The sequence below is a fragment of the Lichenostomus cassidix genome, chromosome W (assembly GCF_008360975.1).
Source record: "Lichenostomus cassidix isolate B80296 chromosome W, HeHo_3.0, whole genome shotgun sequence".
NCBI classification, from domain to species: Eukaryota; Metazoa; Chordata; class Aves; order Passeriformes; family Meliphagidae; genus Lichenostomus; species Lichenostomus cassidix.
In genome coordinates this window covers 6,786,562-6,803,030 of record NC_139510.1, presented here as the reverse complement: position 1 = coordinate 6,803,030, position 16,469 = coordinate 6,786,562, and positions in this window count along the sequence as shown.

Genomic DNA, 16,469 nt, shown 5'->3' with positions numbered 1-16,469 from the left:
CAACTGTAATTGTAGAAGTATGCCTTTTCAGCCATTGCAGTTGTTTATGAATAGACTCACTATGATTTGACAAATTAAAACAACACACCCCTTGCATTGGCCCAGGTTGCTCATATGTTCTTCCTGTCTTCCACTTTCGTCACGACTGCCATGGCCTGCTTTGTTACCAAAATCGCAATCACCGCACAATTATTGCATTGTCTAGTTGCGAGAGGTTATACTATTCCCCCTCTTTTTTCTTTTTGGCAAGATGCATTTCTTATTATAAAAGGTAAAAATGACACAAAGGTATAACAATACATGGAATGAAACAATAAGCTTACTTAAGAAAATACATCATTAATTGCTTAACTACTTTGCCATCACTTAGGGACTGCAATTGCTGGGGAACTTCATTTCACAGGTAGGGCTTGGAGAACCTTTCCCGGGCAAGGATTCCAAGTTTACCTGGAAGAAAGTCTAGCTTTTATAAGTTTAATTAAGCAAGTCAAAATGACTTGATCACATTTTTTGTGCAGAAACACCTGGGACTGATGGCATATTTCCCAACTAGTTAGGACTAGGGCTTGGCCAGAGCCCAGGCCTTAAGTAGGAGGGTTTCCTTAGAACATTTTATAAACAAGCTTTTATTAATATCAATTAGGAAAGTGTCTTAAAATAATACAGTTTTTACAAATAACTACACAAGGTAACGTGAAATATTTGAAAGCAGTGGGCATTATCATTTAACTTTAACTAAATAATCAATGGTACTATAGACAAATTTTAAATAACTGAATTGTGCACGTGTAGTATTGTTTGAAACTCTCACTCATTTTTCTGTTTCACTTGTGGAAGATAAAACTGCAAAGGTTTTTGTGAATAGTAATATAAACTAAAAAATTTAAAACAACTGGATATTTAGAGGTCTCGACAACAGTAAGCATCTTACGGACTGTGTGTTTACATGGCCAGATTTTCATCAGGAAGGTTTCTGTCTTAAATCTTGATCTTGTCTTCACAGCAGAAAAACTGTGTTCTTTAAAATAAATGAGCATAATGTAACAAAAACGAACTTGTTAGAACTTAAAGTTAACATCACCGAAAGTGAACAAAATTTAATCTTAATCGAACTTAATAGGACATAAAATTACTAGAACTTAAAAATTAATAAACAGTAAACTGAGTAACACTTAAGAGACTTAACTATAATTGAACTCAAACTTAATGGAATTTAAAATTAACATTGCTTAAACTTAACTTGACCTAAACTTAACATAATGTACATTTAATAAAACTTAAACTTATTTAACTTAACAGAACTTAGCTTTAACAGAATTTAAAATTAACAGAACTTAAAAAATTAACATCATCTGTGATGTTTTGGGACTTTTAGCTTTAATGTTTTGTGTGTACTGGTGATTTTTGAGTATAACTGTGGACACTATATAGGATATTAGAACTTTTGTTCTCAGCATTTTTAGATAAAACAATTCTTTTAAACTTGAACTTTAAGGACAGCTCACTGACTCAGGCTACTAGATATGTAAACAACAGTTAATTGTAGGGAGCAAACTTGCAGTAATTGAAATCATTGCTTGAAGCTGTAATTGGAGGATTAAAACTTAATATATAAACTAATAGAACTTATAAAATATGAAAAACTCAGGAGCTATCATTTATTTTGGGTGCAGCTTTTTAGTTAGACTTTCTTTGCTTTAAATGTATTTTGAAGGCCTTTCAATAAATTTAAATGCTTCTATTCTCTTAACTTTGTTTAGGTTTTGTTTTAGGTAAGCTCATTAAGGTATTATTTGAACTTAATTTCAATGGCACTTAACAGGTAGTGATGCCTGATGGGTTTTTTGTCCTTTTTCCATTATACTTTTACACTCTTTTTATATATCCTTTTACCCTTCCCCATTCCTGTACTTTTTACTCCCTATATCTCAACCCTATAACCCTTGTACCCTTGCCTTGCTCAGAATTCTTTGGGGAAGACAAAACATCCCCACAATCTCAAAAGCATGACACACCAACCTTGAACAGAGCCCCATCACTGAGACACGTTTTTTGTAAACTAAGTAGTAATCTTTTGGGGGGGGGCAATTTTAATAAGGGGGCAATTACTTCATTTGTTAGACTTTTCATTGGAGACTTTTAGGTAAGTATGCTAATCTAGGGGGTCCATAAATTGTATACGGGGGATATCGTTGGGGCTCGAGTCGTCGTGGTGCACCTGGAATCCTATTAAACCAAGGTAATACCCTTTTCCTATACTGTGTGTCTGTGTCTCAAATTTTTATCAGCATTTAAGGCATCAGTAGCTTAAACTATTTAGTAGCTGATTCATGTAAAATTTACTATAATACAGTATAGCTTCACTTATAGGCTTAATTTACAAATTTAAAATGCTTTAGAAGTTAAAACAGCACTCTTAGTATGTTTGTTGTAGTACTGTCACACTCACATACACGCAGACATTGTTTTAAGTTATACTTGTAAACAAAACATTTCTTCAAATTTAGTGAGGGAATTACTTTGAATGCTTCTGCATCTTTTGAACTTTAAATTTACAAAAACTAGATTTAAATTTGAGAGTATTATTTTAAAAGTTTCTGATACAGCAGGGTATTTCATACACTAATTTTGTAGAGCTGAGATAAACTATATTGGGAAAAGTTAAACTGACTTGAACAATTTACATTTGGCTAAGATTTTATGAACATCAGAGGTATATTTAAGATAAATACTTTTAAAACAACTTAGCAACAAATTTTGGCTTTTAGTTTAATCTTTTCATTAATTAAGTTGTTATCTTTACTATTAGCTTATTTATTTTGCTGCAATGCTTTTTCATTTGTGAAAAGCTGGAAACAACTTTAAAATATAACTTAGTTGCACTAATTGAGTACTTTGAAAATACATTCACAAATTGATTTTTGGAGCTTTGAAAAGGACTTCTCGGGGCACAGCTGGTGCTTGCTTGCGTCACTCACAGCAGGGTGGTCTCAGTCTCGGTGCCGGTAACGGTCCCAGCGAGCAGGAGGTGCTGCCCCGCCCTGTGCACTCTCAGTTCTGGTGCCGGTTCTGGTTTGCTGTCGGGGCTGTCGTTCACTTCTTCATTCTCGGGGAGGGGCTGCGTTTCAGGCTCTGTTGCTGACGTAGCAGGTGGGGCGGTGAAGGGGGCGTGGACGGCCTGCGGCACCGCCCATCGGGGTACCTTTTGCGATTTCCGCCTTCTCTGCCAGTTGACAGTAAACTGGGGTCGGAGTAACTTCCACTTTTGCTCTCGGGTCGCAAACTCTGAACGGCGCGCGGCGGGGCCACCCCCCGGGGGGCGCGAGCAGAATCGGCTGCGCACGCGGGTGGAGCAGCTGCTCTGAGCTTTCTCAGCCGCCACGGCGCATCTCGGCCCTGGGGGCGGTGGCCCCGATCCGGCAGAAGCTGCCGTTCTTTTTCTGCGGTTTGTCTGTGTGGCGGTGGCCCCGATCCGGCAGAAGCTGCCGTTCTTTTTCTGCGGTTTGTCTGTGCGGCGGTGGAGGGGCGGAGCAGGCGCGCGGAGCCGATGATTCTGGCACCCACCGACCCCCCGCCATTCTGTTAGGGAAACTGTGCTTCCTAATATGGGAAGTAACTTTATCTAGTTCTTTTTTCTTTTGCTCTCTCCTCTTGCTCAGCAAGAATATTAAGGAGCAAATTTTTTGTGCCGCTGCAAGCCCTATGACCATGCTGGAGGCGGGTTGTAGATTCCGGCTGGTGGGGCTGGCACTGACGCTGGCACTGATACTTGGGTGGGGGCCACTACTGTTGTCTGCGAGCGGTGGCTGGCCACGCTCTGTCCGTTTCCTGATCGTCGGCAGACTTCAGTGCTATGATTATCTCTGTTGCAGTTCGAGCACCAAACTGGCTTTTTACATTGTCACTGCATGTGTCCCTCATCGCCACATTGAAAGCAGTGGGGTGACTTTCCGCCATTCCTTTGCTGTACCAGCACTGAGTTGTTGGACCGGAGGGGGCCCAAGGCGGCAAAAGCCTCTACTTGTGCTTGAGCTATCTCTTTACCCATTGCTTTCACTGCTTCTACTATCATAGCTTGAGTCCCCACTGGTACCCTACTCATCCGCTCTAGCAAACTTTCAATGATGGCATCTCCAGATAAGGTAACTAAAATATTTCTCATTGTGGAGTTGCTATTTTCCATAATACACTGACGCACCAATGCTCCCCTCATCCAATCAGGCACACCCGCCACTTCAATATCAGCAGATACCCTGTCTACGAAGCCAGCAAATGTTTCATCTTTCCCCTGCTTAATGGACATGTATGAGGGGGTAGGTGGTGCTGTATGGACCCTGTGTATAGCTTCTCGAGCAGTCCACATTGACTCTAACAACACATCAGGGCCAGCTTGCATCTGCATGACTATAGTAGAAAACTGCCCTGTTCCCATTAATTGCTCTACAGTCACCCTGTGCAACGGGTCTTGCTGATCCCGGGGCGTATGTGCTGAGATTTCACACAACTGCTGCCAGTGAGCTTGCCACAGCAACTGTTGAGACTGAGTCATAATCATTCTGATGATTCTCCTTATATCCTCCGGGCACAAAATCACGCACCCCCATATATAATTCAACATCTGCTTAGTAGGCTCACTATGCAATCCTGACTTACTGGCTGTGCTCCGCAACTGTGTTAGCAACTTCCAGTCTATCGCAGTGTGTGTCGCCTCCATTCCCCCCTGTCTATTTTGCTCAAAAACCACCGGAAAAGCTTGCAGCCCCTCCAGTTCTCCTGCTAATGTGTAATCTCCTCTTTCTATCGCATGCCTCACCACAGCGCTCCAATCGATACGGCACCGGGGTATCGTGTTCCTCTTTGCAACTCCCTCTAAACTCACTGCAGACATATCTTCACTTAAGCTTTCCTCATCTCTCTTGGACCCTATCTTGCACTTGCATCCACATTCTTTAATGTTCCCTTGTCTCTCACGGAAAGGGGGGGCTGAGGGTCGCGCCTCCTCAGCCTCCGGCAGCAGCGCTGACTGCTCCTCCTCCGTCAGTGGCGGCAGTGAGGAAGAACCACTGCTCCCCCCCCAAGCAGGGGGGCCTCTCCCAGCTGTGCGGCCGCGAGAGTCCCCTGCACGCCAAGGACCGGATGGCAACCCACAGGGGGTAAGCCCGTAAAACCATTACTGAGTGTAATCGTTTCTGGAATCTCTTCCCTACCCCCAGCGCCTGCTAGTGTTCCTGTTGCCACTGCCGCAATCTTTTTCTCTGCCTTATATTGTTGCAGGCATTTTATTACTTCTCTCCACGCCTGGCTAAGCTTTGTGCATGTCTTATCACCATCTAGCAATCTATCAAACAAACAGTCACCATAACTTCGCCACTCCCCCTCCTCAAATACTGTATTAGGATCTATAAAAAACCCTTTGGCTTTCCCCACGGCAACTGGTCCTGCTAATCGCTTAATGGTATCCTTGCCTGCTCCCTGCTTTTCTAAAAAGCGTTGTAATAAATCTAGGGCTACCTCTCTTTCCATTTTCGTCCAGCTGGTTCTAAAACGTCTTGGTTATCACTTCAGAGTAGTGCACCGCCTGCGTCTCTCTTTTCATTCCGCGATTGCCTCGCAGCTTATCAGACTGTAGTCCCCACGGGCGGTGGGTCCCCTCTCAGTCGGCCCGAGCTCTCGGATCGGCCCTTGCTGGGCAAGGGGTGATGATCTTAGCTCTCCGGTCGCTGCACAGGTGCTTTCTGGTTCCTCAGCTCTCCCAGTATTCTTCAACAACAGTCAGGGTCCAGAATCACGTCAAGGTCACCATTTGCCGGGAGGCGAGGAGGAAACATGCAAAGACTCAATATGAGTTATAAGCAAGCTCCATTTATTTCACTGTGTGCACGGCTTATATACTGTTACAATTGCTTATGTCTACTAATCACTACTTCACTGATTAAGCACAAAAGTTACAATCTACATTCCATTCTCACTATTTCAGGGTTCCTCCTCATTCTGTGGAGTATAAGGATTTTTTTAATTTGTATTTGCTTCCTTTAGGACTTTCTGGTTCATGTCTTCAAATCCCTTTTCAGTCATTTTCTATAAGTGGTTTTTCTCAATTTTACTATCACTTCATTTTCTTGTGCTGAAGACTGTCTTCTTTATTGTAAAAGGGTTTCTGAAAATGATTATTATCTATTCTAGGTATGTGGGATGAACCAGGTTTTGTCCTATGGTTAAAAGCCATCCTGTGCTGTGGTCTGCCTAACATTAAGTGCCTAACAGAAGTTAAACTGTATCTAGGGTATCTTGGGGTGACATTATGATAATCCTGTATTCCCTATTGTCTGCTTTTATTCCCAGAAAATGTGACCCTGTTGCTTTAAGCCAGGTTCAGCAGCTGGGAGAGGCTCTGCTGGTGCGAGTTGTTTTGAAACTCTCCCCAATGTTTCTCAGCCTTGAAGTGTGGGGGGAGCAGTTTCTTGCTTCCAGCTGCTGCTGCTGCTGCTGCTAGCTGCTTGGGCTGTTAGCTAAGGAGAAACTTTTCCCTGGGACTGCGAGAGCAACATCCTGGTCGGTTTCTGCTTCTCTTCTTGGACTGTTTGGCTTGCTTGTTCGTCTGACATCAGATGACCTCTGGGAAGACGGTTGGTGGGACCCTGCAGGGAGCCGCCAGAGCGACTCCGCCCAGCCCCCCGGACCATTGACAGGGGGAGCTAAGCCCAGGAAAGAAGGGACTCTAAATCCATCAGCTATTTACTCAGGTTTAATAATTCCTTTTCCCCTTTTCCCTTTTCTCTCTGCCTTGCAGGGCACATTGCGTGTTTTGTTAAATAAACAGGTTTTTTCTACTTTCATCCAAGAAATTCTGTTGTGGTGGGGGGAAGGGGTGCCGGAAGCCCTTTTCTTTGGGGGAGGCATTTATTCTATTTTTCCTAGACTTGTCTCTAACCAGAGACAAGGGGTTAAAACCTAAGTATGAATTCCATGAGAGTTTTATCTTCTCGTGAAAGCTTTGTCATTTCACATTGTCTAGCTAATCTTGTATTAATACTTAAAATCATAGGAGTAGATAATATTTTCACAAATGTAAAAAGAGATCTTTTTGAAAGTAAATAAAAGGATTTTTAGTCCATGAGATGCTTTCTTTTACTATCATTTTTTGCCTATGGTGATTTCATAGAAGCATAGAATATGCTGAATTGGAAGGGACACATCAGGATCATCGAGTCCAACTCCTGGCCATGCACAGGACACCCCAAAAATCCCACCCTGTGCCAAACGCTCCTTGAGCTCAGGCAGGCTTGGTGCTGTGATCACTTCCCTGGGGAGCCTGTTCCAGTGCTTAACCACCCTCTGGGTGAAAAACCTTTTCTTGATATCCCATCTAAACCTCCCCCGACTCAGCTTCATGCCATTTTCTCAAGTCCTGTCACTGGTCACTGTCTTAGTTTGAAAGACAGGTGTCTGCCAAAGAAGGCGGGAACCTCCCTTGGAATAGAAAATATGACTCTCTTCCCCCTGAATTATTATAACTTTGAAATTATGGGGCTTTCAGGCAAAGCTATGGGAAAAGGAATCACAGTTATTTACTAGTGTATATATATATATGTATAACAAGGCAAATAAACAACAACAATGGCAGCAACAGCAAACAAAACCAGAAACCCAATAACAGCCTTTCCTCAGCTGTTGAGCACTTTCCCCTTTGGTGTAGTTATATTCACAGCCAGCAGGGGCGCTGTTGGCTCCCAGCCAGGCAGGGTGCAATTATGCTCCCACAGCTGCAGGGGGCACTGTGGTGTGAGCTCAGCCGCCTCTTCATGCAGTTAATGGCGACAGCCGGCAGGAGAGATAGAAAAGGGGCTTCCTTTACAAACCTACAGGGGCAGCCAATCCTGGTACCCCTCCAGATGGCAAAATGGGCTATAGCAGGAACCTTGGAAGCAGCAAGCTGGAACGGCAGAGGCAAGCAGACCCTGGGTGACAAACACAGCTTAGCAGAGACTCCGGGGCCATGCCAGAAACCGTGGGGTTTCTGGACATGGGGTTAAAATGTAACAAGAAGCCCTGAAGCGGCAGCAGAGAACAGCAGGACTGGGCAGGGAATCGCTCCCCTGGGTAGCTCACTGGTGATGGCTGGTCCCAGGGTCAGGCTGCACAGAGGGGGTGGCTCTGGCAGGGGACGGGGTGATCCCGAGTCCTGGTGCTGCATGCACTGGCTCTGGGCTCCCAAGCAGCAGAGAAGCAGAGAGATGAGCCAGTAAACCCAGTCACAGTGCTGAAGGAAAAGAAAAAGAATGGGCAAAATCCACATGGGAACAGTATCTCTCCTCAGAGGGATCACACTGCATGGCCGTGGAGGCGAAATCGCACCACTGGAAGGAAGCAACTGTCCCTCACCCCCAACTCTCACAGGAAATCCTGGGCTGGCTCTCACTTATCACAATACTCCCAGAGCCAGGTAAGGGAAGGGGGGTGGGGGGCAACAACCACCCCAGACACAAAACAAAAACAAAAACAAAAACAAAAACAAAACCAAAAATGGATATGGGATAAAAAACCATCCTCAAGACAGTCACAACAGTGAAGAGGTCGGTACCTGCTCCTCCACTTTCCCCCATGAAGATATTGAAGATCGGAATGAGGTATCCCCTCAGTCTCCTCAAGACTGAACAAACCAAGTGACCTCAGCTGCTCCTGTGAAGACTTAAAGAATGCAGTGAAATGTCTCAAAACACTGTCAAAGAAGTAAGTCTCCATAATATAAGCCATCACAACAGGAACTTTAGATAAGCATAGGTGGCAAAAAAGAAGGCACTAATTCCAGGCCTAAACAGAGGTGAAAGTTTGGAATTAGCACACTGCACAAAATTCCACTGTGCAGACTATGGGAAAGGAAACCACTGCTTACACCCATGCCAGCCCAAATTGTGAGAACATCTGCGACCACCCCTTGGATACCTGGAACTTGGACTGTATAGAGGGGGTACCTCCAAAAGAATGACTCTGGGACCTCTACCAGTGAGAAGACAAGGGTGAAGAAGGACTAACAAAACACTGCAGGAATCCACTGGTGGTGATATCTTTTGCTTAATCTTTCTCTCTCTTTCTCTTCCCCTCCCTTCTTTCTTCCTATTTCTTTCTGTCTCTCTACCTCTTGTTTACTGTTAAATAAATTCTGTACTATTGATCTTGGCATACAGTCTCAATTGCACTTTATTTCAGGCAGAGGCATCTATTATAATCAGATCATAACAGCTCCTCATACAGCTTCCCTTCCAGACCCTTCACCATCCTTGTGGCCTCCTTTGGATACTTTCTATTAGCTTAATATCTTTTTTATATTATGGCACCCCAAACTGCCCCCAGGACTCAAAGTGAGGCTGCCCCAGTGCAGAGTAGAGTGGGATAATCCCCTCCTTTTGACTGGCTGGCAATGATGGGCTTGATGCCCCCCCAGGACACAGTTTGCCCTCCTGGTTGCCAGGGCACTGCTGACTCATATTCAACTTGTCATCAACCAGTTTCCCCCACAGCTTCTCTCCAGCATCTCATTCCCTAGTCTGTCTGTACATCCAAGGTTGCCCCATCCCAGGTGCAGAATCCGGCACTTGTCCTTGTGATTGCCCAACCCTCTCATTTGTCTGGGTCTCTCTGCAGGGCTTCTCTGCCCTTAAGGGAGTCAACAGCTCCTCCCAATTTAGTGTTGTCGGCAAACTTACTTAGTATCCCCTTGAGTCCTGTGTCCCAGTCATTTATGAAGATGCTGAAGCTTGCTGGTCATAAGATGGAGCCCTGCAGAACCCCACTAGTGACTGGTCGCCAGCCTGGTGTCACCCTATTCACTATAACCCTTTGTGCCCAACCTGTGAGCCAGTTGCTCACCCATTGCATAATGTATTTATCCAGCTGGGGGCTGGACAGTTTGTCCAGAAGGATCCTGGGAGAGACAGTATCAAAAGCTTTGCTGAAATCCAAAAAGATTCCATCAACTGGCTGACCTTGATCAACCAGGTGGGTTATCTTGTCATAGAAGGAAATCAGGTTTCATAAGCAGGACTTTCCTTTCATGAAGCTGTGCTGGCTGTGACTGATGACTGCATTGTCCTCCAGGTGTTTTTCAATACCTCCCAGAATAATCTTTTCCATGATTTTACCAGCCACTGAAGAGAGACTGACAGGCCTGTCATTTCCAGGGTCCTCCTTCTTGAAAATCAGGACAATGTCCACCAGCTTCCAGTCATCTGGGACCTCTCCAGATTCCCAGGTGTATGAATCAACACATACAAGTAACCCAGGGCAACCACCAAGCCACAGATGAAATGCAAAGAGTAGATTTCATTACCACGCTAACAACGCTGGGCAGCAGAGACACATGGGGACGCAAGCTTCGTTAGTCTCAGTTCATCCTAGCAGACGAGGGGGCCTACTGCCAGCCCCAATATATCAAAGGGCTTCATGCACATGCAGTGTATCACAAGGCTGTGTTTTTATGATCTCTCTCTCTCCCAGCAGGAGGCTCAAGCCTGTCTGTGAGAGTGTGTTATCTCTTCATAGGAATTCTGCTTCTCAAAACAGGCAGAGGATGAACAACACTAGGCATAATAAATGGAGTTTTCCAACACCGATATTCTTAGCATTCCCAGCTGCAAGGTCACTTTGAGCACTGTGGCTCGGCGCTTGCTCTCGCCCTGCCCTGGGCTGCCTGAGGGCATGGAGCAGGTCAGGCGGCGGTGGCTGCGGCCGCAGAGCGGCCCAGCGGCTGCGGGGTGTGTGGGCGCTCGGCTCTGCTGCCCCCGCTGCGCAGTTGCACAGCTCCCCCGGGCTAGGCGGCCCCAGCAGCAGCGGTGGTCCCAGCCCGGTGGGACGGGGCGAACCGCTGGCGGCGGGCACAGGGGGCCCACTCCGCACGCGGCGCCGGGCTACCCCGACCCGGAGTGGTCCACCGCAGGCGAGCACGCGTCAGCGGCTTGAAGCTTCAGCGCGGCAGGAATCCAGCGGCATGCGAGAAGCGGCGAAAAATGGCAAACGGCGAAAAGGCAGAGGAAAAGCCTCGAAAGGTTCCTTGACGGTGTAGGCAGCTGGTCCCATGGAATTCTCCCGGGTTTCGGCACCAAATGTGGCTTCTTGCTTTCGAGTTCAGGCGGCACTCCCTGAAGCCACACGGAAAGGGCGAGCCACCACGCCGCTGCACCTGCCGGGTGTGCCCTGGCAGTGAGGCTCACTGACTGGTCTGCGGAGTCCCTGGGGGACAGAGGCGAGCAGGAACCGAGGTGGGGCAGAAGAATGTACGACACGCAGTCTGCAGGCTTCCAGGGATTTATTTGAGGGTCTTCGGGTGAGGGTCCAGGGACGGCGAGAAGGGACAGAGAGACGGGGACGGGCTGAGGGCTGGAAGTCCGGAGGCTGCGGGCCCCGAACAGCCAGTAACGAAGGGTTATATGGGGAAGGGAAAGGGGAGTGGTTTGGTGAGCAGACCAACCGGGACAGTCAGAGGGAAGAGGGACAGGGACACAATTCAAATGAACCAGTAATACACAACTCAAGAGGGAACAAAGGAGAAGTCTCTAGAAATAATTTCTTCAACTGCAGGGGCTCATGGTTGGTTTCCACAGGTCTCCATGACCTAAACAGTCCAGGCTGTCACAGGCCCCTGCAGCTGGTCTCTTGAGCACTAGAACTTGCAGGCATGCACTGCAACAGAGCACTAGTCCCTTCTCACCAAATCTTCTGGTTTTAACCCTTTCCTCCCAAAACCAAGATCACTCAAAAATCATCGAGAGAGGTTTTGTGATGACACCAGCAGCTCTTTGAGGATTCTTGGATGAATCCCATCAGGCCCCATAGATTTGTAGGGGTCCAGCTGAAGCAGCAGATCCTGGACAAGTTTGGGGTCAACTGGGAGTTTATTATTCTCACAGTCATGGTCCTCCAGCTCAGGGCACTGGGACCCCCTTGGTCTGTCATCAGTGATTCGAATGCAACTGTAACAGATTTCTTCAAATAAAGGTTTAAAATAGTATTTTGACTAAAATTCCCATTTTAATAAACCACAGTTTTGACGATAGCAAATGGGAGTAATGAGCCTTAAGCATTCTTTCCTCAAAGTTCTGAGTAGCTTTAAGCAGCTAACTTTCTATATTAAACAGATGGTTTTGGTAGGTGTTGGTGATTGATACGGGAACAGAGCCTGGTTCATACAAAGTCTGATTTATTGTACAGAGCATGTCTTTTTATACTGTTACAAGCTATAGCTTAGCCGTTACAAAAACTTCGGTTTCCAGGGTTACGTTTTACTTTTCTTAAGGGCTACTGATCACTGTCATCTCGCTTAACCTCTCCTGCTAATCACTTATGGATAAGGTAAACACAGTCTTGTCTTACTCTGTCGCAGCCCCTGCTAGGGGCGATTCAGCTTATGTCTCTTAATGTTTCACATTAACTGGTAACAAAAGACTTCTGCAGCCCTCTGACCCTTCAGCTCCACCCTGAACTCCCACAGGTAGGTGTTACAGAATGGCTTCAAGATTGCGGTCATGAATCCTTAAGAGGTTTGTGCAAGCAAGGCTAGTGTTAGCTGAAGGGGGCCATACAGGCCGCAGCAGTGCCCTTGAGCTCTGGGAATGCGCTGTGGGAAAGGTACCGGGGAGGCGCAGCAGTGCCCTTGAGCTCTGGGAAAGTGCCGCGGGAAATGTACCAGGGGGGAACTTGTGATTAACAAGAATGAGGGGGGAACCCTGAAAGTGTGAGAATGGAATGCATGGAATGCAGATTGTAACTTTTAGTAGTAAGCATAAGCACTCTTAACAGTATATAAGCCACGCATACCGTGAAATAAATGGAGCTTGCTTATAACTCATATTGAGCTGTTGCTTGCTTCCTCTCACCTCCCAACAAATGGTGACCCTGACGTGATCGAACAGGGACACTGATAACGGGACTTAGGACCCTGCTCCGAAAAGCGGCGAGAACGGGAAAGCACCGGTGCAGCAACCGGAGAGCTAAAAATCATCACCCCTTGCTCCGCAAGGGCCGATCCGAGCTTGGGCTGACCAAGAGGGGACCCGCCGCCCGTGAGGACTGCACTCTGATAAGCTGCGCTGTGATCGCGGAATGAAAAGAGAGACGCAGGCTGTGCACTACTCTGAAGCGATAACCAAGACGTTCTAACTCCGTTTTAAATCCAGCTGGACGAAAATGGAAAGAGAGGTAGCCCTTGATTTATTACAATGCTTTTTAGAAAAGCGGGGAGTAGGCAAAGATACCATGAAGCAATTAGCAGGACTAGTTGCTGTGGAGAAAGCCAAAGGGTTTTTTGTAGATCCTAATACAGTATTTGAGGAGGAGGAGTGGCGAAGTTATGGTGACTGTTTGCTTGATGGATTGTTTGATGGTGATAAGATGTGCTCAAAGCTAGGAAAGCCATGGAGGGAAGTGATAAATTGCTTACAGCGATATAAGGCAGAAAAAAAATTGCCGCTGTGGCCACCGAGAAGCTGGGAGGGGCTGTTCGGGACGATCACTCCAGGATAGGCCCGGGGGTTGTGGGAGGTGAGCGACCCATTCCAGGCATGTTAGGCTTAGGCACGGAACTACCCAGTTTGCCCCCAGTAGGGAAGTGTACGGTGCTAGGAGTACAAGGGTCACTGGCAAAGCACGGCGTTGCCGCGGGTATGGACCCTAATGTCCCAAGCCAAACTCAGCTCCGACCGGCTCCACCGCCGGGCACTGAGGAATCGGAGGAATGGCCCAGTGCACCTCCCCCACCTGAAGAGGATTATGTCCCCCTCAAACCAGCGCCTCAGAATGATGGTCGATTAAGTGGCCAGAGGAGAATAGATTGGAGGAGAGTAGAAGAAAAAGCTGTGGAGGAAGGTGATATGGAGCTAGCAGAGGAAGTCAGAGCACTAAGCTGAGCGAAACAGGCTTTTCCTGTATTTTTTGAACCGCTAGAAGGGGGTGGGCTACAGGCGACCCATGCAGCTACCGATTGGAAGCTGCTCACCCAGCTGCGTAGCACAGCTAGCGAATTGGGTCTGCATGGTGAGCCCACGAGAATGATGCTGAATTATATTTGGGGAAGTTTTATACTGTGTCCAGAAGATATCAAAGGTTTTATCAGAATGATTATGACCTAGTCGCAACAGTTGTTGTGGCAGGCTCACTGGCAACAGCTGTGCCAGGAATCGGCAAACCAGCGACGAGGTGATAACGACCCCCTGCAGGGGGTCATTCCGGAACAGTTGATGGGCCAGGGGCGATGGTCTACAATTGTTGAGCAAATGCAGACAGGGCCAGACATTTTGCTAGAGTCTATGCGGACCACACGAGAAGCCATAAACAGGGTGCGTACCACCCCCCCTACACCGTCCTATTTGTCTATCAAGCAAGGAAAGGATGAGTCATATGCGAGCTTTGTTGATAAGGTTTCAGCAGCAATCATAGCCTCTGGGGTGGCACCATGGATGACAAGAGCATTGCTGCATCAGTGTATGTTAGAAAATTGCAATCAGCAGACAAAGAACATCCTCATTACACTCCCTGCAGATGCTACTATAGAAATGATGTTAGAACGAATGAGTTGGGTCCCTGTCGGTACCCAAGCTTTTGTTGCAGAGTTGGTAACAGCTACGGGAGAAAAGTTAGGAGAAAAATTGGCTCAGGCACAGTCTCAAGCATTTGCTGCGCTAGGGCTGTTGCGACCCCTTAGCGCATCTGCAGGCGGAACGAGACCAGGGAAAGCCGTTAAGTGCTATCGCTGTGGGGCTGAGGGACACTTAAGGAGGCAGTGTAGTGGTCCAGTGTGGTGTAACAACTGCAACCAAGACAGCCACTCCACGGCGGCTTGCCGGCAGTCGGGAAACGGGAAGAAGAGCGCCTCCAGCCTCCGCTACAACAGTAGCGGCTCCAGCCCTTTCTGCCGCAACGCCGACAGCCCCGCCTCTCGCCGTGTCAGCGCCATCAGTTCAACCTCCGTGCATGACCGCATCTCTGCAGGCGAGTCTGTCAGCCGCCAGCCCCTTGAGCCAGCACAGGCCCTTCAGCCCGCCACAAGGGGGAGCCTCGGCCTGGACCTGGCAACAGCAGTAGGCACAACGCTTACCGACCTGGGCCCTGTGAAAATTCCAACTAGAATTCAGGGCCCACTGAGCATCGACAACAAACCTGTGGGCACGCTCCTAGTGGGGCATTCTTCAGTGAGCATGAAAGGACTGTTTGTGTTACCAGGAATAATTGATGCTGATTTTATGGGAGAGATTTGCATTATGGTACAGACTATGTTTCCTCCTATTTACATTCCCAAAGGCACCAAACTGGCTCAGCTTGTCCCACTCCCACACATGGCTGCACAGATGCAAGAGCACCACGAGCTTGCAGACTGAGGGGCCGCTGGATTTGGCTCTACTGGAGGACTTGCGATGCTGACAGTTCCAATGGTAGAACGGCCAGTTGTAGAGACCACCTGGACACGGAAAGGCATGTCCCAGACCTTGCCTGTGCTACTTGATACAGGTGCGGACATCATTATTATGGCCACAGTTTGCTGGCCACCGGAGTGGCCACATCAGCACACCTTGAGTGGAGTCGAAGGTGTGGGAGGCTCAGTTTTTGTACAACTGAGCACTGACCCAATCCAAGTAGCCATTGAAGGCAGGGTGGCTATGACCCACGTAACCATCATGCCCTTACCTAGAGGAGTAAATGCCTTGATTGGCCGAGATGTACTAGATCAACTAGGATGTCGCTGTTGAGCAGCTAGCAGAGTAATGAATGCATCAGTTCTCAGTGGCAAGAAGGAATGACCTTTATTGTTTTGATTTCATCACATATATAGAGTTCTCAAAAGTCACCCAGATTGGTCAGTCAGAAGCCTTCCCCCAGGCCTGATTGGCCAGGCCTGCACTGCCCAAGTTCTGGGACACTGTTCCAATAACATCCTAACTTTATCTTTATTTACAAAACACAAGAAAACTTCTCATGGGAAAAACTGTGCTAGCCACAGCTCCCCCTTTTTGTTTAAGAACAGAAGGCATTGCTTGTGAGCCCCAGTGGATCAGCATGAAGGATCTGTTTGGTAATGGCCAGTTACCAAACAGAGCCTGGTTGAAACTCAAGGGGTCTGTCCGGAGGTGGCCAGCCACCGAACAGAACCCGAACCAGATGCTGATTAAGATGGTCAAAGAGGCCCCATGCAATACCCTAGATAATGTATATATAAAACTAAATCCACATATAAATCTGTAATTCAACAAAACATGCTTTCAAAGTCCTTGCTTTCTGACTCCATGAATAAGTTTCAGTCTCTGCTTGTGGATGGACCGGCTTCTTGGTCATCATCAGAAGGATCACTCGGTTGGTGTTTGGCATTCTGGTTGTTATTTTGAGGTTGCTGGTTCTGTCTCGGGAGCCGCAGGTCAGGGCGGACGCATTTTGCAGGCAGCCATCGTACCCCATTATCTGTGGAGACGCAAGCATACCCTCGACCC